The 24,874-nt window shown below is 38.8% G+C and overlaps 1 protein-coding gene across 4 annotated transcripts in view; it reads left to right on the top strand.

Moving 5' to 3' along the window:
- The window catches only part of FAM135B (family with sequence similarity 135 member B), a 242,406-nt gene that overhangs the window by 77,734 nt on the left and 139,798 nt on the right, over positions 1–24,874 (top strand). Inside the window, exon 1 of one of the 4 annotated variants that reach the window (XM_053993243.1) lies at positions 15,968–15,989. The exons of the other annotated variants lie outside the window; for them this stretch is intronic. The gene's annotated coding sequence lies outside the window, so the exon portion shown is untranslated. Of the gene's footprint in view, positions 1–15,967; positions 15,990–24,874 lie in introns of those variants that run through there. 4 annotated transcript variants of the gene reach the window in all.

The raw sequence follows: 24,874 nt of genomic DNA, 5'->3' as shown, positions 1-24,874 counted from the left end.
CACTCTGACCCTCTGTGTACATAGCCAATGATTGCAGTCAATCATTTTGTGTAGATGAAGTAGTTTCTTGAGGTAATTAAAAAAAAAACAACAAACTGCTTACTTAAAATCATCTATTGCTGCCTAAACTGAAAAAAAAAAAAAATCACCATGAAAGCTAGTCTCTGTCCTTGCTTTGGCTGGGATGGGGTAATTTTACTAGTAGCAGGTATAGTCTGAAGGCAGAGACCCTCTGATGCCAGGGCAATGTGTTTATTGCCTTGAATAAGATCAGCATTTCACCTGCTAGTTTTTCAGAATGAAGCCTTCTCAAGCTTACTGCTGTGTGCAGTCAATAACTGCTGCAAGAACAGTATCCACAGATGGAGAGTGAACAGTTCTGTAGCAATTTCAGATATGAAATTTTGGTTTTTAGTTTTTCAACATTTAGCAATTTCTCAATCATAGTACCCAGCACTTTGAGCTCTTTACCTTTTCAAAGCACTGCACAATTATTAACAAATTAATTGCTGCCTCATTGCCCTGTGAAATATGATGATAGTTATTTGATTATATGGTTCTCCAGTAAATGAAAATAACCATATTGCTTATAAGACTACATACTGTATATATGTGTATATATACAAATATCTGTGGCCTATATATATATATAATTCAAAGAAAGTTTTGCTAAGTGAGGGCACTGAAGCCACCTATTATGAATTTGTTTATTGCAAAGGTTATTCAGTGCTACAGTAAAATTCTTATATTATGGGAGATTATTTGGGGAGAACAGAAAGAACAAAGGGAAGTTTATCCTGTAATGGGAGCAAAGAATCTTCTTTTTTCTCCTGTGGGAATCCACTGTGGTGGGAGTGTGACTTAATGGGCAGAAGATTATCATTTCTGCAAGCTTCTCCTGAGAAATGGGAAAAAAGGATATCATAGAATGGTTTGGCTTGGAATGGACCTTAAACACTGTTTATCTCTACCCACCCTGCCATGGGCAGGGACACCATCCACTAAACCAGGTTGTCCAAAGCCCAGTCCAATCTGGCCTTGGACACTTTCAGGGATGGGACATCCATTCCCCTTGGAAACCTGTTCCAATGCAGATGAAATGAATAATGTTTGAAGTATTGCAATTAGTGGGACTATAATTGGACAGAAGATCTGAACTTTTTTTTTTTTTTTTTTTTTTTTTTTTTTTTTTTTTTTTGAGAAAGAGGAGCTTACTTTGTTCCTATTATTTTGTTGATGTTTAAGAGGAGCTTATTTTGTTGATATTCTTTCTTTACCTTCTACAGATTTAAGTATTCCCCTGAAAGAAGCTATGATCTAACATGAGGATTAATTACACAGTTAACCGCATTTATCTCCTTTACACAGGAGATCATTCTCTGATGGGGGGTGGGGGGAGAAGGGGGGTAAAGGGATGTTTTATAACGAGTAATGAAAATATGGCAATTTAGGGAATTAACATAGTGTAGTGGCTGACGCAAATGTTTTTTCTATTTATAAGACTAAATATGTTCAGCTGTCTGAGCTTTGAGAGCTAAACATTGGGAATGATGGACCCCTAGTGCCAAGGCTGTACAAACAGGCAAAGGGGAAGAGTTGCTTGCTGAAGGCAAAGAAGAGATCAAAATGACATTGGAATTGTTCTGTTCCAAATCAAGTTTCAGTTTTTGTGTCCTCCTTATAAAGTCTACCAGTTTTTAAATCCAGGTCCAACATATTAAATGTATTTATCATATTTAGGTATATTTAGGGGTTCCACTGATAACTTTGCTTAGTCTTTTTGGGGATTCAGGTATGTGTTTAGTCTCTGTGAGCAATGATGAAAGTCTATTTAGACTGTTGGCATGAAAAGTCAGCTTCACTGTCCAGTAGGTTTTTTGTGCTTCCTGTTGTCTAATGGGTCCATGCTGATTTGGCTTAATAAAGTGAGGGCATTAGAAATCACCAATTGTGAATTATGCAGCCATCACTGGAAAGAAATATACAGCCTTTATGCCTGTTTGACCTCTGAAGCACAAGGAGAAAATGACATAATTGCCCTCTCTTTTTTTAATTTGTTTTGTTTTTGTTTTTTGTTTTGTTTATTGCCAATGTGTTGTGTAAATCACAGCTTTGATTTCCAGAGGTTTCTAAGGCAAGTGCATTTGGGTGGTGCCTTCTTCATTTGATGCTGCTCACACAATTTTATTCTTCATGGTGGTACAGTCCTGTATCATGATACTTTCAGACTTCAGCTTTGTTTTTCTTGCATAGTTTATTCATGCTCATCTCAAGCTCATGTTTCAACTCTTTGGGAGCCTCAAACAAACTGAAGATTTAAAGTTTGCAAAGGAACAAAGGATAGGTCATCTTCCCAGACAGAAAAGTACCTGGAGGTTATGGAGGTTAGAGAATAGCAAATACCTCCTTAGTTTTCATCACTTTTGAGATTGTGGGTTGTCTGTGTGAGGTTGTGGGTCCTCCTGAAGAGGACTGTTTAAATCCTTGACCATTCTTTTGTTCATTGTTCATTTCTTGGTGAATTTATTCTGCATCTGTGGATCATTTGTGCTGTTTTTATTTTTAAAACCAGGTTATGAATCTCTTTATCCAATAGCATATCCCTGTTCTCCAGACTTTAACTGGAAGTTTTTTTGCTACAAAGACTGAATCAATGATTTGGCCACTAAATGTTCATGCCAAATTTGTCTCTTGCCATTGCAACAAAACTGACAGCATGTGTCTCGGTTTTTTGACCTTCTTTTTGGTTTATTTTTTTTTCTTTAAATGAATTAATATTCCCAGCTGACAAAACCCTCTAGTAAAAAGGATGGTTAACCTGTGAGCCATGTTTATGCATATGATATGATCTCATTCTGAAGATGTAATTAATTTTCTGCTTCACGGGGTTAGGAATAAAGTCCTGAAGGTTTTATTTATTCTATCACTTTAAAATTTAGCATTTAGAATCCCCTTTCAAAAGATTAGTGCAGTGTTGTTGACTAAATGGTTCAGTACATCCTTTTTATATAACCCTTTTGCTGGGCTGGATTCCAGATTTTCTTGATTTCATATGTTTTATAGCTCCTCAAGAGAGATTAATGCTATGTTAATTACCATATTAGGGTCAGCTAAGTTAAAAAATATGATTTGTGACTTATATAATCTTAAAAGCACTTTACCTGATAACTTTTTTTTTTAATTTGATGTTTGAATACATTTGGGAAAAAATTAATAATAATAATATATATTTTAGAGACAAACATTTTCACATATTAATACAAAGATCCAGGCTTTAATAAGTGTTTTTGTATTCTGTAGCACTTTGTTTTAGGGGGACTGCCAATACTGATGAGAAGAGAGTAAGTATTAATTCTTCCCTGAATCTCAGAGACTACCACTGGCAGACTTTCAAAAAATAAAGTTCTGCTTTTTGTCCCTTCTTACCAGAGCTGGTCAGATTGTATAGATATGACCCACTGCAGAATTAAGCCATTCTATGCAGCTCATTCTTTATTAAAATTTATCACATTTAACCTTTAAAATTGTTTTTCATTCTTTAATATAATTGTTTGGTTTTGGATTGTTTGTTTGTGTTAAATCCCTTGCTCTTTGGCTGTGCTGTCAGGCAGAAGCTGTTTGAAAATTACAATTGTAGCAAAAGTTAGCATGCAGGTCCCAGCAGAGATCTGCCTTTGAAATGATGAACTGACCAGGTCCAAGCTGTTTCCCAAAACAGTCATGCTGTGTGCAATATTTTGTATGTATTTCACAGAAGAGAAATGCAGCTTCCTGTCAGTCTTCAGCTTCCTCACAGGAGGAGGCAGAGGGGCAGGCACTGATCTCCTCTCTCTGGTGACAGTGACAGGACCTGAGAGAATGACTGGAACTGTGTCAGAGCAGGTTAGGTTGAATATTAAGAAAAGTTGCTTCCCCCAGAGGGTGGTTGGGCACTGGAACAGGCTTCCCAGGGAAGGGGTCACAGCACCAAGCCTGCTGGAGTTGAAGGAGCATTTGGACAACACTCTCAGGCACATTGTGGGATTGCTGGGGTGTCCTGTTTAAGGCCAAGAGTTGGAGTCAGTGATCCTTGTGGGTCCCTTCCAACTCTCTTTCTGTGATTCTGTGAAGGCTTAGAACAGAGATTATCCTTGATCAAAGCAATAAAGATTTGGAAAGATTTCTCTTTTCCACCTGTAATCAGTGCTATGCAAAAAAAGTTCCAAAAGCATTCAAGGAGAGATTTCAGGTCTAGACAAAAATCATGAGATTGCAATAAGGATGAGTGTGGGTTCACATTCATTTGCCAAGATCCTCAGCCAGGTTTCCACTTTGCCAATTCCAAAGCCCATTTGTTAAATATGAGCTAAAGATGACCACTTGTGGCATGAAGTAGGAATGGTTGGTGAGCCTTTTTGGAAACCAGTTCAATACCTGCAGGCTGCTGAAGTACAAATTGCCTGGTGTGCTGGAGGAAAAAGGAAGTATTTGAAATAGCATGAGAAAAACAGTATGTGAAGTAATATGCTGGGATGTGAGCTTTAATTGTAACCATTGGGTCAAGTGAGTGGCATTGATTCTGTGGATTTGGGGTGGGTTTGGTTTTGTTTTTCTGTAAAGGGAGTAAAAACACAAAGAAACTAAAAGGTGTCTCAACAAGGTAAACAAATGCAGATCTCAACAAAATCACAAGGTTGCCCAGTGTACATGAAATCATTCTTCCACCTTGAGACAGGAGCAGGGTGCCAGGCTATTTTGTATTGAACAAACATCTATGCAGGAGTGAGACTGTGAAATGAAGTTTTGGAAAGGATACAGGGACTCCTGCAATCACAGATTGGACGAGCTGATCATGGTTGCTCTGGATCCAGCCAAGAGACAAACACTGGAAAGATCCAAGTGCTGAATAGATAGGTCATTTCATCAAAATGTTTAGTGACTAGAACATCCACTGTTGTTTAACAAATAAAAATGATGCTTGTAGTGAGTCTTTGTCTCTTGACCAATTACCCTGGCTCAAGTGATTGAGGAAAACAGGCAAAACTTATATAATAACTAAAATTCTTTTAGAATTCATAGGGGATTTAAACCTCTGTGGAGTTTCATTTGGTTGGAAGTGTGGCTATTTAATTCTTTGAGCAGTTACCCCAAGCTGTATGAAAATCCACTCTATACTTACAGGCAATGAACAGATATTAATTCAATTTCTTCTCAGATGAATTATGAAAATGTGGCATTTCTGTATATAAACCCTAGAAACTCCAAATTATACAGAACAGTAAAATATGTATCTTCAGAGACATCTGGTAACCAACCCCATGCATATACATTATATTTTCTGTCCAAGAATATCTGAAACATAGTCTTCAGTAGCATCAGACAGCCACACGACACCTTGGAGATCAGCTAATGATGATGAAAAACGTAGTTTGGACAGCTCTTCTGATCTGTTTGAACTCTATGGAATAAAAGCTCTTATGTGCATAAGAGAGGAATTTTTCTGTGGAATTCCACATTGACCTTCTACAGACAGCAAAGGGTTGACATAAGTCTCACTGTTCTGTCTGTAAGGGATATTTGCTTTCAATGCTCTTTAATTCAAATAATGACATGAATGCCTATTAAGAGCAACTTAAATGAAACACTAAAATATAAAAGTCCAAAGCAAGAAATATTCCCTGTGATTCTGGAATAATAATCACATTTGTGAGATTTATGCTGGTTTTGAACAAGTCTTATAGAGAAATGCAGAGAGTCTGGTACTGACAACACTTGCTGCAGGAGCCCAGGCTTTAGTAGAGATGTACTTTGATTTCTAACTGATTTTTCTTCTGTAACTTGTTTCAACATTGTTCATTTTTGTCAGGGTCATTAAACTTGAGGATGCCCTTTTAAGGGACTGGATGTGAGCCACTTTTTAAAGGGCTGCTCCCTCAGTGGCAAGCACCAAAGCTTGGTGAAGTGAGAGATGAAACTATAGCCTAACAACTATGGCTGCAGTTTGAAACATTTTCAGCACAAATGACAAAAAACCCCATTCTTAAAACTGCAGGGTCTGCTTTTCAGTATTGACATACATTTCTCCTGTTTATACAAGTCTCCACTCACCATGTCTCTATGCTTTGGGGAAGCACTTGGGATATTTTCAGACACTGTGGCTCAGCTGTGGAACAAAACTCTAATATTATCACTTCTGTCATGGGGATTGCTAGCCATGCTCACAAACAACAGGAATATGGTCTTCAAAACATTTAGATTTTGCCATTACATATCATTGAAAAAGCAACAAGCATGGAAATTACATAAAGAATTCTCCTGCACTTACATTATATAAATCAACATGAGTGCATGATTTTGTGCAGTTGTATTTTTGGCTGTATGCACGTGTGTTGGTAGAAATAGGGTGTGAGAAGTTGTGGCTGCCCCATCCCTGGAAGTGTTCAAGGTTGGATGGGGCTTTGAGTAATGGGATCTGGTGAAAGGTGTCCCTGCCCATGGCAGGGGGTTGGAATAAGATGAGCTTGAAGGTCCCTTCCAACCATTCTGTGACTCTACATTTCTTCCTTTAGTCTGTAGCAAACATGCCTCGAATAAGCCTCATCCTCAGCCATAGCATTTCTTGTATTCCCATGTCTGTGGTCAGTTCACTAAGGAAACCTTTAAATTCTAATATATTTTCACATCTTACTTGCAATTTTTAAATACCCAGCTATTCCATCTCCCTCCTGAGGGCTGAAGAAGTAAACATTGCTCCCTATTAAAACATTTAGCCACCTTTTTGTAGTGACAGAACATTCTGGGCTGCTGGCAGACAGAGAGGAATGAAGACGTTGACTTCACAAAGTGCAGCATGTAGATCCCTCCTGTGTGCATTTCTTGCTGCATTAAAGTGTAATAATCCACTCACTCCACACAGCTGGAACCTTATATGTTTCAAAAAATAAGAACTTTATATATTTTACAGTGAAAATCCCTGGGAATCAGGGGATGGGAGTTGCTTTCAGGTGTTGACTGTGTATGGAAAGATTAAGAATTTAATTATGAATTTATCTACAAGAGAATTATATTGTGTACTTCAAATTCAAGACAAGCTCCATGATGTTTCATCTCCCATCTTTGTTGGTGACATGCCTGAATTCATATCTCCATATTGGCATTCCAGGTTGACACAATATCTGGTGCTAAGGCTAAGCTTGGCCTTCCTTTACTAAAATCCTGGTTGAAGCATCAAGAGTGGATTATTGGGTTTGAGGTTGCAGATCAGATGCAGTCCATGGCTGAATATTGATTTTTCACATATCAAATACACTGAAAAGGGAGAATTTCTTTTTCTTCTCTTCTTTTTTTTTCCTGATTCATCAAGCCAAGAGGTATAATTTCCTTGGGGTGGAGAAAGAATTTTAGCATAGAGAAAGGGGGAAAAAACAACTCATTTCTCCTCCTGTACAGAGTCCTGTTCACCCAGTTGTGCCATTTGTGTGCAGGCCAATAAATCACAGCTGCTAAGGTCAATTTTCATGTGTACCAGAGCCAAAGAAGCATACTATCTTTCAGATCTTGTTCCTGAAGCTCAGGCTGGGCCAGTATTCACATTTCCTGATGTCTGCTATTGTGGCTTGTTGGTCTGAGGGTTTTAAAGTGGAGAGATTGCAATTTTCCTGTCATTTAAAATATAGTATTCATATGTAAGGGAAAGGTTGAAGAGACTCGAGTCAATTCCTTTAAAATCTTCATTTTTGGTGTGGTGCCTTCATTCTGTGATACAAGTTTGTGAAGGCTGTATGTTCATCCTTCTTTCACTTGTCCTGGAACTGTCCCTGCCCTCTGAAATTATCCTTTTTCCTGAGAATATTTTTACTATGCTGGTAAGAAAAGTATAAAAGTGCTCTGAGTTGAAACTCAAGAAGGGAAGAAAAATCAACTTCTCAAAATTGGATTCTGTAATGTATTATTTTCACATGTCTTTTTAAATATTTTTAATTTCTAATTAGGGAAGTGGTTGTTTATTTTAATTTTTCATGCAGCAATGTGAAAGAAAAAAATAGGCCTTAAAATTGGAATGCTTTTATTACAAACTTCCAAAATTAACATTATTTTTTGCCACACATTACATTGACCATAGAAAATTGGCTTCTCTTTCCTTTTTAAAGTGTTTTTTTTTTTTTGTTTTGTTTTGCATGAAACCAGATTTTTTTAGATCTTCAGATGGCAACTAAACAATAAGGAAACAACAGTAACAGTAGAACCAGCACTTCACAACAAGGAAACAAAAAGACGCTTCTATAATCCTATTTGTAGTCATACATACTGCATACTACTTCAGGGAGTAAGTAGTCATATAGGTTATAGATCACAGAATTTCTAGGGCTGGAAGGGGCCTCTGGAGATCATCCAGTCCAACCCTCCTGCCAAGGCAGGGTCACCTGAAGCAGGTGACACAGGAACACATCCAGGTGGGTTTGGAATGTTTCCAGAGAATGAGACTCCAAGACCTCCCTGGGCCATCTGTACCTAAATTCACAGATGGGGGAATCATCCACATGTCAGGTGACACGTTGTGCCTTTTCAGCTTCTCCTTTAGCCTTCTTCACTTTTCACTTTTAATAAAAGAAATAAATATCTCTTTGCCTTTAGTCTTTTCTAAAAAACAAATCCCACCTATTTTTAAATAAATGTTGCACATCTAGGTAAGTAATTTACTAAAAAGTAAGTTTGTATATCATAGCTCACCACTATTTTAAAAGAGATGAGCCCCTTGATGTTTGCTTTATGCAAGAAAAGTCAAGTTCAACACTTTGCTCTACATTCTGCAGCATTGATGTCATTATAATAATCTCATCATTTTAATGTCCAGTGGTTAGTGTTGATAGGAAAGTGCCAGTATTCTTAAAAACCCTGGGGGACTTTCTGTCTCCTGACAGTGCCATGGATGCTTTCAACTCAGGTGAAATGAACAAACACATTACTGTACAAATCTAAAGTTCTGGAGGTCTCCTTAAGGCAGTATCAAAATGCATTGCTAAGTGACCTTGGCAGCTGGGGATACGTGTGACAAGTAAATGCACCTTATGAAATTCCCAACATTTGCCATGTACAGGTGCAAACAAGTTGGAATGGGAATTTATGCCCCATCCTGCTCTTCTGCAGACACAGAAATCTTGTGTGTGTTAGAGCTGATGTGATCCCACATTTGTTACGTAGGTAACTACATGCTCGTTATAATGAACATCAGTGCTCGTGCTGCGTTTTGAAAATCATATTTTATTTCCTCTATGAGACTAATGGTGATTTATTGACTGCACTAAAACAGCTCATTGGTGGATTTGTTTAGAACAAATGCCAGTTCAACCGACTAAATGTCATCGAACTACTAATGGGAAATTTTAACAACAAAAGAAAATTGCTTCTATTGTTCCTTTGATTTAGGCTACGAAGCTAGACAAAAAAATCCACTGAAACATTATTCTCTCATGCTCTACCATGACTGGTTCTGGCTAACAGTTGTGTTGATAGCCTCTTAGCAACAGTGAATAGCTCCTAAATAGGCTTTATCAGTATTTCAGTCTATTCCTGGCACAAAAATTATACAGAGCAATGCAAGTAAGGTCTGAACTGGTGGGTTGTTTAAAGAAAAAAAAAAAAAGATGTATTACAATATAATTTGTTTAATAGCTTTTTGAAAAAGCAGATGTGCAGATAGCATATTAAGCTAAATTAGATGTTGAAAGAGTGAGGCATTTGCTTGCTTGTTATTTCAGCAACAGAAGCCTTTCAGGTGGGCTGTATACTGGTGGTTTTCAGTAATTATTAGTTATTTAGACTATTAGTGACTTGCTGATGTTGAAGTATCAGAGTGCTTCTTTTTAATGCACATTGTTGTGTGGGCATTGGGGCTGATTTCCAGACTGGTTTGGCTTCCACAAATTGCAGTTAATGTGAGCTGCAGGTGTTCAGGAGCTCTTTAAAGGAGAGGTGAGCAGAGACAGAAAAAACTCTGCTCTGCCTGCTCTGCTCTTACACCTGCAGCCCCCACACCTCCCCTCACATTTAAAGTCAAGTAACATCAAAGCTCAAGTGCCATCCATGAGATTTTGGGAATTTTAAATACTCTATTCAGATGGTTTGATCACTAGAGAAGGCTACCCAGAACAGTAATTAATCTCTCTTCTCCCAGGAGAGAAGTTTGCCAGAGTTGTGGAGGGTTTCAAGTTTTAGACTGGCTTTTTATGATTTACTGAAATGGTCCTGTTTTGTATTTAAAAAAATTAAACATTAATGACAGTGCAGTTGGAAATAATGTGTCTTGCAACCCCTCCAAATTTAATATTTTATATGAAACAGAGATCTTTCTTCTATTAAAATTTGGAGAAGATAAAAAAATATTCTGCTAGTATTTTTAATACATTCAGATGTATTTTATATCTATTCCTATATGCATTAGGAGTGGTGAAGGATAGGTTGACAAGAGGAATAACATTTTCATGTTGGTTGATCTTTATATTACCCTGCCAGGAAACGTATATCACCTTCCAGTCTTCTCATTCGTCCTTGTTTAGACTCTTTGTTCATCTCTTTCACAACACAGATTTTGAGGAGAACCCAGGAAAAAGGTGCTGATATTTCTGCTGCAAAGGCCAGCCTATAGATGTTAGCAGTGGAGAAAATAGTAAATTTACAATTAACACATTTAATCTAAGTTTTTATTCCAGAGATAGTGCTTTCCTACAATTTAAAACAAAGTTCTGTCAAGTAAGGAAATGAAAGGTACTAGTCAGTATTTTTATTCTTTAAATTAGGCTCAAAATGTAAATAAAAAAAAAGTGCTAGAATACTGTGGAGATTTTTTTCGAGGCTGACCCAATCTATTAATTTGTGCACATATTGCTGCAGTGTATAAGCACAGGTATGGATTTAAGTTTGCAACCCTAACAGTCTTTTTCTTTAGTCAGCCCTGCACCAATGACATCAAGACTTTCAGTCTCATTTCTTCTTCCTTCTGCTCTTACCACTAACTTGACAGCATGACCTGGGCAATATGAGGCAATGAGCAGGAAATGTCCCTTGGCTTGTGCATCCTGCAGTCCATCACCTTTACAGCCTGACCCCTGTATCTCCCAGGCCAAAGACCCCTGTGCTTGTAACAGCAGCCTGCAGTTCTCCTCTCCATCCTGGGCTCCTCTCCAGGCACTGCTTTTTTTCCCCTCCTGCACCCAGGCCTGCAGGGCTGAGGAGCACAGAGAGATTCAGGTGGGTCTCTGCCAGCTGTGAGTGTCTCAGCTGGGAGCAGCTCTGTGGAGGTGTTTGCCAGGGCCCTGCTGTGAAAGCTCAGGAAGCTGCAGCACTTCAACCTACTTCCCTCTTGAGACAGTACTTACAGCCTGTCTTGCTTGTCTGATTGTTCTCAGGTTGTATTTGGGATGTTGCAGGGTCCTGGAGTATAAGGAAAGGACATTGAGGAGGTGGACCTGATAGCCTTTGTGTAACACTTGCTGATTTTTTTCTTACAGTTATGACTGATGAGTTATTAATTTAATTCTGCTCTGAAATATTCTCGCTCCTGTAGGAAAGGCCACAGTAGCTCTGCTGTGGAATTTCTCCACAGTTGGTGAGTTTCTCTACAGTTGATGACATTTCTCTACATATGCCAGCAAATACAGCACAAATACCCTTTCCCCTTTTATTCTTCCTGTTGTAACAACACAGATGTGCCACAGTTTTAAATGCCCTGATTTAGCTGTGCCTCTTGGGAGGGATCATCTGTAGATTTACAGTCAGGCACCATGACTAGATTTAGCTGTCTGTCAGCATGTCATGGCTGCAAAGGACTGCAAGGCTTTGTCATATCATTACTAATTTCAGTTTGAAGGCACCCCTGGAAAACTGGCCTATCCCATGCCCAAGGCAGGGAAGCCTTTGAAGATATTCTCAGTTGCACAGGGCCATGTCCTGAAGTGTTTTAAAATATCTCTAGGGACTGAGATTCCATCAGCTCTCTGAGCAAGTTACCAAAGTGAAACCACGCAGAGTAAATATTTCCCTTACCTGTGATCATATTTTTTTTTTTTTTGCTGCATTTTATGCCTATTGTCACCTAAACTAAATATTTTGTCTGGTGTTATTGACTTCTACTTGTATATAAGGTTGTTTATGCAGAGTTCTCAATGGACAGAGAAAACTGTTCTAAGTTCCTTACTGCAGAAAAAGTGACAGAACTCATACGTCAAGGATTTAACCTTCTTTTTTTATAAATCCTGAGTGTTCTGAGCAAAACCTTAGTTAGATTAAAACTGTGCTGGACCTAATACTGGACTGCTTTCAGCATCAGGTGCAGATCATTGGATCTGCCCATATCAATCAAAATAACATAGACCACCATGAAGAGTCGCTTCAACTGTTGAATGCTCAGTCCTGCCAAACCCTTACAAAGGAATTACACAGATGTAATTCCTCATCTGTGAACCAAGAAAGCCCACTAAATTAGCTTGGGGACGTTGGCATCAAAATAGCATATCAATAGAAATACTTAGATAAGCAGACAGGGAAACAAGTGAGAAATTACTCTGCAGAGCTGAGTTAGAAGATAAGAAGATTTTCCTATTAATGGTTAAGATGTGCCGCCATGCCTACCCAACGATGTGATTCCTTTAATAGTAAGAAGTGTCTGGTTTTAAGGGCTTGCTAGAAATCTTGTACATTACAGGTCTGGCCCTTATATGTAATTGAGCATAGATCTATCAATTTCATCTCCACTGCGTCAGGCCAGATGAGCATTTTGTTCTTAGGTTAGTTTCATTTTCATTTAGTGCCCATTGCAATGGTGCCACAGTGACTGAGCAGGCAATTGAATGCTGCATGGGGTTTGTGTGGTAAGGTTCTGGTAGCAGGGGGGCTACAGGGGTGTAGCCAGAAGCTTCCTCCATGCCTGACAGAGCCAGCCCCTGGCAGCTCTAAGATGGACCCGGAGCTGCCCAAAGATGAGGTCATCAGTGATAGTGGAAGCACCTCTGGGATAATGTATTTAAGAAGTGGGAAAAAATCCTATCTACTGCAGCCAGAGAGAGGAGTAACAGTAATATGTGAGAGCAACAACTCTGGGAACAGCAGGGTTGGGGGAAGAAGGGGAAGAGATTCCCCTGCAGCTCAAGGCAGGGTCCATGGGGAAAGAGCAGAGATCCACCTGCAGTTCATGGGAGGTCCCACTCCAGAGCAGGTGGATGTGTCCAAAGGAGGCTGTGAGCCCGTGGACAGCCTGTGCTGGAGCAGGTTTGCTGCCAGAACTTGTGACCCCACAGGGGACCCATGCTGCAGCAGTTCATGAAAGATGTGGAAAGGACTCAGGGTGGAGAAGGTCATGAAGGATGTCTCTCCCCCCACGTAACAGGGGAAGGGTGTGAAGGGTCCTCTCACTGAGGAGGAAGGAGTGGCCGACACAACATGTGAGGAACTGAACACAATCCCCATTCCCCCATTCCCCATCCTCCTGCACCGCTGAGAAATTGGAGGTTGAACCCGGGAAGAGAGAAAGGGTGGGGACGAAGGTATTTTAATATTTAGTTTTTTTCTTATTATCTTATTCTGATTTGATTTGTAATTAATTAATTTTTTTCCCAAGTCACATCTGTTTTGCTCATAATGATCATTGGTGAGTGATCTCTCTCTGTCCTTACCTCAACCCATAAGCCTCCCATCTAAATTTCTCCCTGCCCTGTCCAGCCGAGGGGGGAAGTGACAGTCTGGCTTTGATGTGCCCCTTCATCTAGCCAGGGTCAACACACCACAAATGTGGTGAATAAATATTACAGATCAAGCTGAGGGAAAAAAAATGTCAAGAAATATCTTCCTTTTGGAAAAATGCTGCTTTTATCACAAAAGGTAGTAATATTGCAAGTAAGTGTTGATTGTGATGAAATTGTCATTTGAGAAAGGGAAATAAACAGTAGAACTGAAACCTAATGAAACACGTCAGCAATGGGAAAATAATTTCTTAAACAACCAGTAACAGAAACAAATAGTCTGTACCTCTCAAAAAAGAAGAAAAACCTTGTCCAAGATTGTTCCACAGAAAGTCTACCATAGGAAGCTCCTAAATTTGTCATTGATTTTGATTCAAAATCTAACCTTTTTCTCTGATGAATGAATTAATATTGCTTTTGTGGGATTTAGTCTATGAAGAACATGGTCAGGGGCACTGCTCAGGGTCCCCCTTCAGCCATGTCCTTGTATCTGTCACTTTCTCTCTCTGCATCTCTAAATCCACAGAGACATTTGGACCTTCTTGAGGAGTTGGCCAAATGGGTTTCCTTTTTGGAGATGCAGACCATGCTTTGTAATTTCACCAAAGGTATTCCAAGATGCTTTATCATTTATAGACATAGAACCATAGACTGATTTAACATAACTTGTAAAAGTCCCCCAAAACATTTTGCTTAGAGAATAGCCATCTGCAAAATTAGGTCAGATTGCTCGGGGACATTTCCAGGTGATTTTCAAGTAACTGCATGGATGGAGATCCCACAGCCTCTCTGACCACTAATTCAAATCTCTGATCAAAATATATACATTGGAGTATATAAACACTTCTGTTACTTGGTTTTAAACTTCAGAATTAAATAATTTTGTGTATTACATAACCTTTAAAATTTACAAATCTATTTTTCCCTTCTGTTTTGCCTTTATGTACCAGAAGATGAGCATTTCTATATCCAATTGCATCTGAGATCTGGAATTTCAAGAAAAAAGCAATATATTTGGAAATTAATCACATTTGCACTATTTTACCCTTTCTTTGGCTTTGTCCTCTCTCTTAATCCATGGTGTGGAATTTATCACTAAAAGAATGAATTCTCTCACCAGAAATGTTTCCAGGTGAAATGTACAGATAAAAGAAATTTAAAAAACCCACATCACAAATTCTTTCAGGTTGGAGAGTTATTACAAAGACAGGTTAATATTTCCCCTTAAATTTTGAACTTTGGCTGAATGATAAAACAAGCAGAACTTTTTAGAAAACCATTGAATCTTTCTTGTTAAGGACAGTTTAGCATCTTATTGCAGGTTCTTAACAACTTCAGTAAATATTTAAAATGTATTGTTTAAAAATTAATACAGCAGGCATCCCTGGTGAACTGAAATAATTGAGCCTCGAGGCACCCCCATCATAATGCAGCTAATTAGAATAATATCAGAGAAATGCAGACCAAAGAATAAGCTTCTAATACCGGCTCCATAGGAAATTATAATCCCTTGGTTTCTTTGAGGTCGTTTGATCTTTCCTCAGGTGCTGGAAGTACCCAAGCACCAAGGTAAGCTCTGAAAACAACAGGCCTCAAATTTTCCACTGCAATCATCTTCCATGTATGTTTTTCATTTTCTCACATGACAGGACGAAGGGAAATGATCTCACATAGCACCAGGGGAGGTTCAGGTTGGATATTAGGAAAAACTTCTTTACTGAAACAGAGTTAAACATTGGAACAGGATCCCCAGGGAAGTAGTGGAGTCATCATCCTGGGAAGCGTTCAAAGAATTAGTAGACCTGGCACTTTGCAAAATGGTTTAGTGGGTGTGATGGTACTTGGTTGAAGGCTGGACTTGATGATCTTGGAGGTCTTTTCCACCCTGACAATTTTATGAATATTATCTGCTTACTGCTGGAAAATTCCATTTCTCTTTTCATTAACTTGGGAATTTGTTCCATTTCACTTCCTTTTACAAAAGATAAAACCTCTCCAGATGTGGAAGGTGCTAGAGTTTTGGGTGCTACCCATTTTAGTGCCACAGGTGCCACTTATTGTCACTGAGAGGTGACCTGGGACAGATTTGCCTCACAATCACCACCTGCATGAGCAGACACTGTAAGAAAGGCAGGTTGTGCCTGTGCAGGTGGCACAATAATACACCTGGTGATCCGAAATAACCTGGAGACTGGAGTGAGCTGCAATGAGTGAGGTGCACAACCTCACTGAAGCTGGATCTCTTTGCTAATGGCAACACTTTCCCCAGCAACTTCAGTAAGTATCAGGTTATTTTTCTATCTCTTCTCCAAGATGCCCTCAGCTTCAAAACACATATTTTCCATTGCTGGCTGGAATATGCTGGCCCCGATGCCCCTCAGAGTGGAGGAGAACCCTGTCTTGTTCCACTGCCCTGTGCCTCCAAGCAATTAATTCATTAATTCATCATAGAGCAGAGAGAACTCAGACTGATGGCAGTGTCAGCCCACATTCTGTTTATCCTTTCAGCCATAAAAATGCCACTGCTCTGGAGGCACATTATCTACTCTGAGTCTGGATTTCCCTACCCAAATATTTTTTTTATTGCAAAGCCCTGCTGTCTAAGATGACCTTGCCTAATCAAGGACTAGCTTGGAGTAAATAAAGCAATAAATACTTAATGTGAACCGTCCCAGTGAGGTGACTCGTGATTATTTCTTCTGGCTGCCCTATGGCATTGCATGGAAGTGTGGGTCTCTGCCCTCCCTATGACTTGGAAAGAGTGAGTAGAGACTCAACCAGCAGAAAGGACCCTCTGCTTCCCTTATCCTGTTTAATCAGGATTTCTGCTTCAACTCAGCAGCTTTTCTAGTGTAAGATGGGTTGCAGTTCTCTGAAAAGCTGATGTCTCTCCTGCCACCTGAAATTCCAGTCTCATCTGGGCTTTTTTCTACGGTGGCAGCATTCCCTCTGCATGGTCTGTTAAATGTAAGCTGGGTAGTCAGGAGATAACGGAACGTTTGTTATAGCAAATGAGGCAATAAACGTCTGAGGTTATGACAGGCAGAAAAGTCAAGGTATTTATCAAATTGCCATGGGAAATAGCTTCGCCAAGTGTTAAGTAATAAACTTTCAATTATCATCTTTATGCTCCTACTGCAGAATGCTTCTGAGATCAGATTTGTTTCTGGTGGTTCAAATAAGATCAGAGGTGAAGCTGTTTTGCTCTGTGAGCAGAGGTGATGCATGTCCATGTGTGTGCTTATGTACTGTGCCTCTACAGCTCCTGGTTCCCTAATTTTTTTTTTTTCTTTGCCCCTTATTTTGGTACTGCTTTTTTTTTTTTTTTTTTTTTTTTTTTTTTTTTTTTTTTTTTTTTGTGCCTGGGGACTTTCCTCAACTCTGGATTAACTGACCTACATGCTGATATGCTGATACTGAGGATTTTAGGATAATCCACTAAAGGTACTTACCTTTAGATCCTAAAAGATTACTGTACTTTGTTATTGTTGTTGTTATCACTGTAGTATCATCCTCTGCCTGGTATGTACTTCCCAGCTGTATATTGGCTTCTCTGTTGTATCTTCCTTATGGAATAAGAGAGGATTTCCCCTTCTGCTGACACCTGGTTTGACATGCTCTCTTGTCAAAACACAAGCTGTGTTTAATGTTCAACCTGTCCTTGATTTAAGTAAAAGTCAAGTCACGCTCAGATGAACTTTTGTATAGAAGCAAAATTTCTGTGTCAGTTGATGAGGAAAAATGCTCAAGGAAAAAAAAAAAATCCTCAAAATCCTTAGTAGTTAACAAAACTAATTCTCTAAAGTGAGATGTGGTTGAGGTCACTTGGTTTGTTCAGCCTGGAGAAGAGGAGACTGAGGAAACAGCACATCACAGGCTACAGCTTCTTCATGAGGGGAAGAGAAGGGGCTGGCACTGATCACCTCTCTGGTGAAAGTGACAGGACCCAAGGGAATGGCCTGAAATTGTGTCCCTGGAGATTTAGGTTGGATATAAGGAAGAGTTTCTTGCCCCAGAAAGTGGTTGGGTACTGGAACAGGCTTCCCAGGGCAGTGGCCACAGCACCAGCCAAGAAGTGTTTGGACAATGCTCTCAACCACATGGTGGAATTCTTACGGTTGTCCTGTGTAAGGCTGTAAGGCTGGGAGTTGGATACAATGATCCTTGTGGTCACTTCCAACTCAGGATACTCTAGAATTCTGTGGTTCTATGAGACTCTTTATGCATGAACATTCAGAATTTGCTCAGAAGAGGCCACACATGGTCAGCTGCTACTGACAGATTCCAGAGTCCTTTTAGCCAACCTCCAAAATTATCTGAAGCATGGGAATTATTTTTTCTCCACTTCAGAGTTTATACTCTTCCCATCTTATTTTTATACAGTGGTGTTGTAATTTTTAAGACCTGCTATATCTGGAATCAGCTGCACCACCTGGCTGCTTAGCCAGCAGTTCACAAACTAGCCTTGTAAAATCAGACTCTTTGAAAACACACTTGTTAAAAAGCAGGCTTCCTCACAAGCTTTCTAGTGTACTGAATTCCCACTGCAATGCAATGTGTTCTTTTATACCTCTGAAATGGCTAGTGATTTCAGAGGGAGTCTGTGATATGCTGGATCTGTAGAATTACAGTCCTAACAGCTGTAACATCACTAAAAGGATTATTCCAGAGAAAGGCTGTGTCATAAATGAGGTGTACAAAGACTGGAACTTGCAGCTGCAGCTTCCTAACTGTGCCTGCTGCCAAAAATGATACTCCCCAGGAAAGTCCTACTCTGTCCTCATTTATAGTTCTTCTTTCAAAATAGCCACATTTTAGAAAGTTTAGGAATAAAGGATATGAGTAAGGATTTTTGTTGGCGTCTAAAGTGGTGGAGTTTCAGATTATGAACTCCTTGACAGATGAATGGCTGTAGTGAGATGTCTGAGGGCTAAAGACACAGTCATGCTCATGTTTCCTCTGTCCCTCCATGGGAAGATTTTCCCCACCAGCCAAGAAGAGTAAGGCTGGGAGGTATCTGTGCTCACTTCAGAATTCTATTTATTAGATAAGATATTGATGAAAGTGATTTTTTGCTAAAAGAGTGTATTGGAAACTCCCAGCATTCATATCTTCTGCAGCTTGAGCTCCAGCAGGCAAACTTCTGTTTGAGGGCTGAGAGTGACAGACAAGGACTGCTAAACTGTCAGAGCCAAAATAATGAATTTACATTTAGGAGTTGCCAGGCAAGGGATAGGGTGAGATATACAGTAGTAAATGAGTGTTGACTGTGTTTGAGCCACACGCATCTCCACATTGCTCCTTAGGGCGTTTCCTTCAGTCCCCAAACCCTCTCCCTTTCCAGCCTTTGCAACCAGCATTTTGGGTTTGGGGAAAAATCACCCCCAGACACTGCTCTAAGCATGTCCAGAAGATACTTTCCAGACTAGGAAAATCAAGGGACATGGTCAGAAGGTTACATGTTTTGAAGTTGCCCTCTCCCATTCCACTGGGAAATGGCAACATAGGTGGTCAGCCCATCTAAAATTATGTCAGTGGGACCTCATCCTGAATTGCAGCTACAAAGAGAGCTCTGATGGTAAAACCTCAGGTTTTACCATTGCACTGGATGCAATGGAAGAAAGCAAGCAAGTAGACATGTTCCTGAGCTTAATTTTAGCATAGTACTGCTATAAATACACAAGCAGTTCTGGGCTTCTGAATTTTAAATGTTTGAGAAATCTGTGCATTTTGTTATTTAAAAAAAAAAAAATAAATCCATAAACAAAATTAAGTCTAGTTTTTGTGCAGAAATTTCCATATCAATCTGAATGGAAGAGAAGTTGAGTCATTGCTGATTTTTTTTTACAAGAAAAATATTCCTTCAGATTTAAGAGTGTTTTGTCAAGTTCCAAGGGTTAATTACATATTGTTACTCTCTCTCTGTAGGCCTTATTACACTTGGTCTCCAACTGCAGTGTGGTGCTTTCAAGACAGAAATTAATTTTTTTTCAGATAGGTAGAAACTAAAAAGAAAACAAAATGCATGTTTTGCAAATGCTTATCCAAAACAAATTCTTACCCATTTTTTCATCTATATGTCTAATAGTGGATCCATAACATATTTTGAAAAATAGTGGTTAATTTTAGAATTGTGTGGGTTTATATTTTTCTTAATATTGCTGTAAGGATTTGATTAAGGAAAATGTATTCTTTCAGCGTACAATTTTAAATTGGCATCGAGCTGAAAGGATCAATAATAAATTCCAGCTCAAACTGTGAATCTTCTGATGCTTTTCTAAATGAAATCTACATGTGTCATGGGTATTTTTATCCCTCTGACACAGAAATCATGTTTTTTAAGTCTTGGCTGCAGAAATAATGGCTTATTATGCAAGAACAGAAAAGAACAAGATATTTTAAACATATAGTGGGAAACATCTTCCAAACCCCCTTGATCTCAGTCAAACTGCACCAATATTCACTGCCTGAACACCTGACTGATGAGAAATATTCCAGATGCCATGTTGTTCAGGTTCCATGCTGTTTGATAATTAATGTTCTTTGTACAGTATCAGCCCACAAACCCATTCAGCTTGACAGGTTCGTGAGGATGCTCTTTGTAATTTTTCAGAGTCATTTGTATCTCCTGATCTTAAAAGTGACATGTAGTCATATGCAAAAAAAATTGAAAATAGCCATTTTGCTGCTTTGGATGAGAGGGGAAACCTTTTTTGGAGAAAGTTTTATTGATGGCCAAATTTGTGATGTTTCATAAGTGAGGTGCAGAATTGAAGTTATTTTTTACTTTTATAGACACAGACATTTTTTTTTTTTTCTGGCTTAACATGGGCATGAAATAAGATTATGTGCAATGAGTAGGTTTCAGCAGAATCATATTGTGTGTCTTAGTATATCCTTAATTTGACCATGCAAATGGAAACAAGCTTTCTATCTGAAAAAGAAACAAACAAAAAATTGCAATTAGCATGCAAGATATTGAAAGTAGTTCTATCTAAGGGAGAGACAACTGGAAAGAGGGATAAATGTGAAAGTCTACATTGTGCCAAGGGTGTATCATGTTAAATGTGTTTATCCTGCAAAATTTTTATTTCTACAGTCCTGAAGTTGCTTTTAAATTTCACAGGTATCATATCAAAGTTCACTTGATGTTTCAGATGTTCAACAGCAAATTTCTGTGAGAATCTAGATAATGAAAATAATAATGGTATTCTGGTCTCTCCAGTGTACATAGTGTTGATAAAGTCTTAACAGTGACTTCAGATACAACTCTAAGTAAGAAGACAGGTACAGAGGTTTCTATTTTCTCATTTTTCTGATATTCCCAAATAGCTGTTTAACATTCACTAAACTCTTCTGTTGACACCAGTGTAACCAGAATTTTACCCAACATCCTTACTTTTATTGCAGTCAGTATATTCCAGGAATCACTGGGCTATTACTCAGTGTGTGATGTTGCCTTTGCTGCCAAAATTTTATCTCAGAAGACACACAGATGGCCCATTTCTGCATATAAATATGAAGTAAAGAGTGCTGGAGCAGTTTAAAGCATGTTCATCCTGTGGGAGCTGAGTCCTGCAAACAGGACCCTGCCCCAGTCAACGCTAACCCTCCTTTGCAGGATCAGAGTGAGATTCTAGACCAGGTGAAATGTCGATCCTGGCCCAAGTTTTATTCTCTTGTCTAGAAGGCTGTGTGGTGCTCAGCTGTTATAAACCATGAAACACTCAGGAATTGCTCTGCCATCATCTGTCTCTGCTGTCAGGGTGGAAACATGACTGCATTTTCCTCATGACACAAGTGTAAATACTTGGATCTTCTGTCTTCATCTGCTTCATAGTGATATTTGTTCAAATGCAGAAGAACAGAACATTTCACTACTTGCTATTTATGGCCCAATGAAATCATGTGCCTGCCACAGTTGTGTGTACAGTCTGTTTTCCTCATTTTCAGCACTGTGTGAGAATTACATTTCATGGATGTCTGGCTGCTAATAGAAGGATGAAATCAGAAATCCAGGATGAATGTTTCTTCAATACATCAAGTTCACGATTGTGATTAAAACTCCAAAGATGTGTTGAGGCTTTCCCCTTGATATCACACTATTTTTCTCAGATTTTTAATATTTTTTTTTCTTTTACAAAAAAGGGATCTTGTGTGAGGCACTGAAAACTGATGTTGGTGATGATAACATGAGTAGAAGAAAATAACCCTCTATATTTTCTTTCCCAGGATGACAGACCATCACTCCTGGGCAAAATGTGACTTGCTGCTTTACTACTTTGTTCCAACAATAACTCACATTTCTTAAACCCAGAGGAGCACCAAAGTGCTCTTTAGTATACATATATCTGATTACTTTCTATCAACTGAGAAAAACAGATATTTTATAGCATCAAAACTGGAAATTGGTCTGAAACAGACTATGTGGCATTGGAAAATTATAAGCAAAAAATGCAATTGGGACTTAGGTGAAAGTAACTTCTACCTGTGAGTGGACAGAACTTAGTTTAATAGCACAATTCCTGTTGCATCTGGTATATTTTCTGATATTATTTAACCTTACCTTTTTATTCCATTCAGCCCATAGAAATTAAGAAAATATAAATATGATAAAAATTTCATTTAAATGTCCAAGAGTGATAAGTGTGATGTCCATACACAACACCCCTACATAAAAGTCCTGGATCAATTCTTAAATCTTATTATTTATTTTTCTGTTTGAGATAAAACATCTGCAGGCCAAAGTTGCATTTAGATTCCTAGCAATAGTCTTTTGTCTGGTGAGTGTATAATTTGAAATTCCAAGTCCTTTAAGGGGATTGTCTTCAGTTGTGTTTTGGACAGCAGTGAAACCTAGGAATTTAAAATTTGGAGTTCCAAATGAATCATAAATGCCTGAAGACGTGTGGATGCCTGGTGGTACATCTGAGAAGCAGGTGCCTATGTCTTGATCAATATCCACTTTCCAGAAGTGGGATTTCTTATCTCTCCACAAGAAGTTACATCAGGGGTAAGCACTGAGATTCTCCTTCTAATCTGTGAAAACAAGTGGTGTGACCCATTTCAGTGTGAGATGGATCTAGAGAAATGGATCAGGGGAATCTACTACTTTTTGTTTGCTTGGTTTTTTTCCCCCCCTTTTGTGGACAAGTAGCCCATGTGCATGTACCTAAAATGGGTGAGATAGGTTTCAGTTTGAGGATGGGAAGAATTCCCACATCGAGGCACCTCCATTCCGTTGTTAAGGCACTGTGTGTAGTCATCCAAGTGTTCCATTACTTCTAAAAGAGATGCAGTCAGTAGAGGCTGAATTAGTTCACTTGGGTGGCTATTTCAGACTGAGTTCAACCACTTTCTAGGTTTTATTTGTTTGCAGACTTTAGAAAAAACACTCAGCTCCTAATCATAAATGGGTGTTGTCATTTGAGAGGCTTTAAGATGCCTCATATGATATTGAGCTGCTGCTTCCAAAGAAAGCAGGACTCACCCACATTGTGGGTAAACTGGCAGTTGGGAATAATTGTCTTTTTTTATGTCTTAGGGGGTATAAAATGACACTAGATATCTATGTTTAGGCTTTGGAATTCTTCCCTAGCTGTTTAATTGTTGTTGAAAATAGAGCTTTAATAATTTCATGTCTGGTGTTATGGGTGAAAATAGTAATACTTTGACACTCTGCCATTTGAGTCTGCAAGATGTCCTAAATTACCCTTTGCCCAAAGTATCTTACATTATAAACATTCTCAGGGGGCAAAATGAGAGATAAAATGCCACTGCTTTAAAAAAGGCGATAAAAAGACCCTGGAGTCCCTCTGTTCTTCGTGTTTTGTTGATTTTCAGATCAAAACTGAAATGTTTGCTTGCACAGCAAGCTAGTGTCTGAAATTCAAAGTGAGATACACACATGAAGGTAGTTTCAGCTCATTTCAGCTCTGCAGGCCCATCATCACTTCTACTGTGAATTCTGGAAATAAAATTATGCCTCTGACAAAAGTCATATGGAATTTTAAAATTGGCTAGACCATCTACAGCAGAGGTAAAATGAGGCCATAGGAAATCTGAGATATTTGCTGGGGTTTGTGAAGCTGCACATAGCACTGAGTGCTCTGTAAGTGCTCTGATGTTCTCCGTATTGATTGTATTTCTAATACAAAACCCAAAACCAGTGAGGGTTAAGAATTTGATTGTGGGACACCAGGAATGATTAATCTGTTGCCAAGAATTAGGCTATGAAAATCCCACAGGAACAGAGCAGATTTGTGCTATTATTTGTACTAAATAAACATTTTCTGAACAGGGATATTCACATGACAGGGACTTTTATATAGATGTTGATGTACCTATTTTTTGTTACAGCTTACTGGTTAACTGGTTAGCTACATTCATTTAAGTTCATACCTCACTGTCTTGTTTGGGGATGGAGGAAAAGTCCTCTGCTTGTTTTAATATAGATGATTGATCTGAGCCTGACATTCATTAGTTAATTAGTGCCTCTCGTAAGCTGAGTCTTCATTCCTAAGAGACCATGGATGTTCCCTGTGAGGTACGTAAATACAAGGAGCTCAAAAAATTAGCAATGCCAGGATTTGGAGGCTAGTCCTCCCTAGATAATTCAGTTAATTAGGAAATGCTGTCAATAATTTTCAAAATGACATTTTATTTTAAGCTGGAAAGAACCAAATAATCTGATAAGATCCCATGTGCCAGTAGAAATCTGAATAGCATTGTTTGGCATAAAGCTAAGAATTTGGGCTGCATCTCAGCCTTGTTTGCAAAAATTCTTTCTATGAATAAGTGTTTCATAAAAATGCTGTCCTAGATTCAGCTTTAGTGATGAAATTTCCTCTGCTTATAGACAACCTCTCTGTTTCTGGTGTTTTTTTCTTCGAGAATTCCTGGCCAGGAGAACCAGGAGCTGGTTTGGTTTTGTTTGTTTTTAGCTCAGCACCTTGGTGTGAGATTGTATAATTAGTGCTGTACGAGTTATTGGTGTGATATATATTTTCCTCAAGATATTCTTGTTCCTGGATGTAGGGTGTATTAACAAAATGGGAGCAAAATTAACAAAATGACACCTTTTCTGGCTGCAAATTTGTAATGGTGTTGAGTTCATTACTTCATTTTGCTGAGATCATACCACACAATATATATGTGGTATA

Source organism: Vidua macroura, chromosome 1 (assembly GCF_024509145.1).
Source record: "Vidua macroura isolate BioBank_ID:100142 chromosome 1, ASM2450914v1, whole genome shotgun sequence".
NCBI lineage: Eukaryota > Metazoa > Chordata > Aves > Passeriformes > Viduidae > Vidua > Vidua macroura.
The sequence above is the reverse complement of the archived record's forward strand: the minus strand, read 5'-3'. Positions and strand labels throughout refer to the sequence as shown.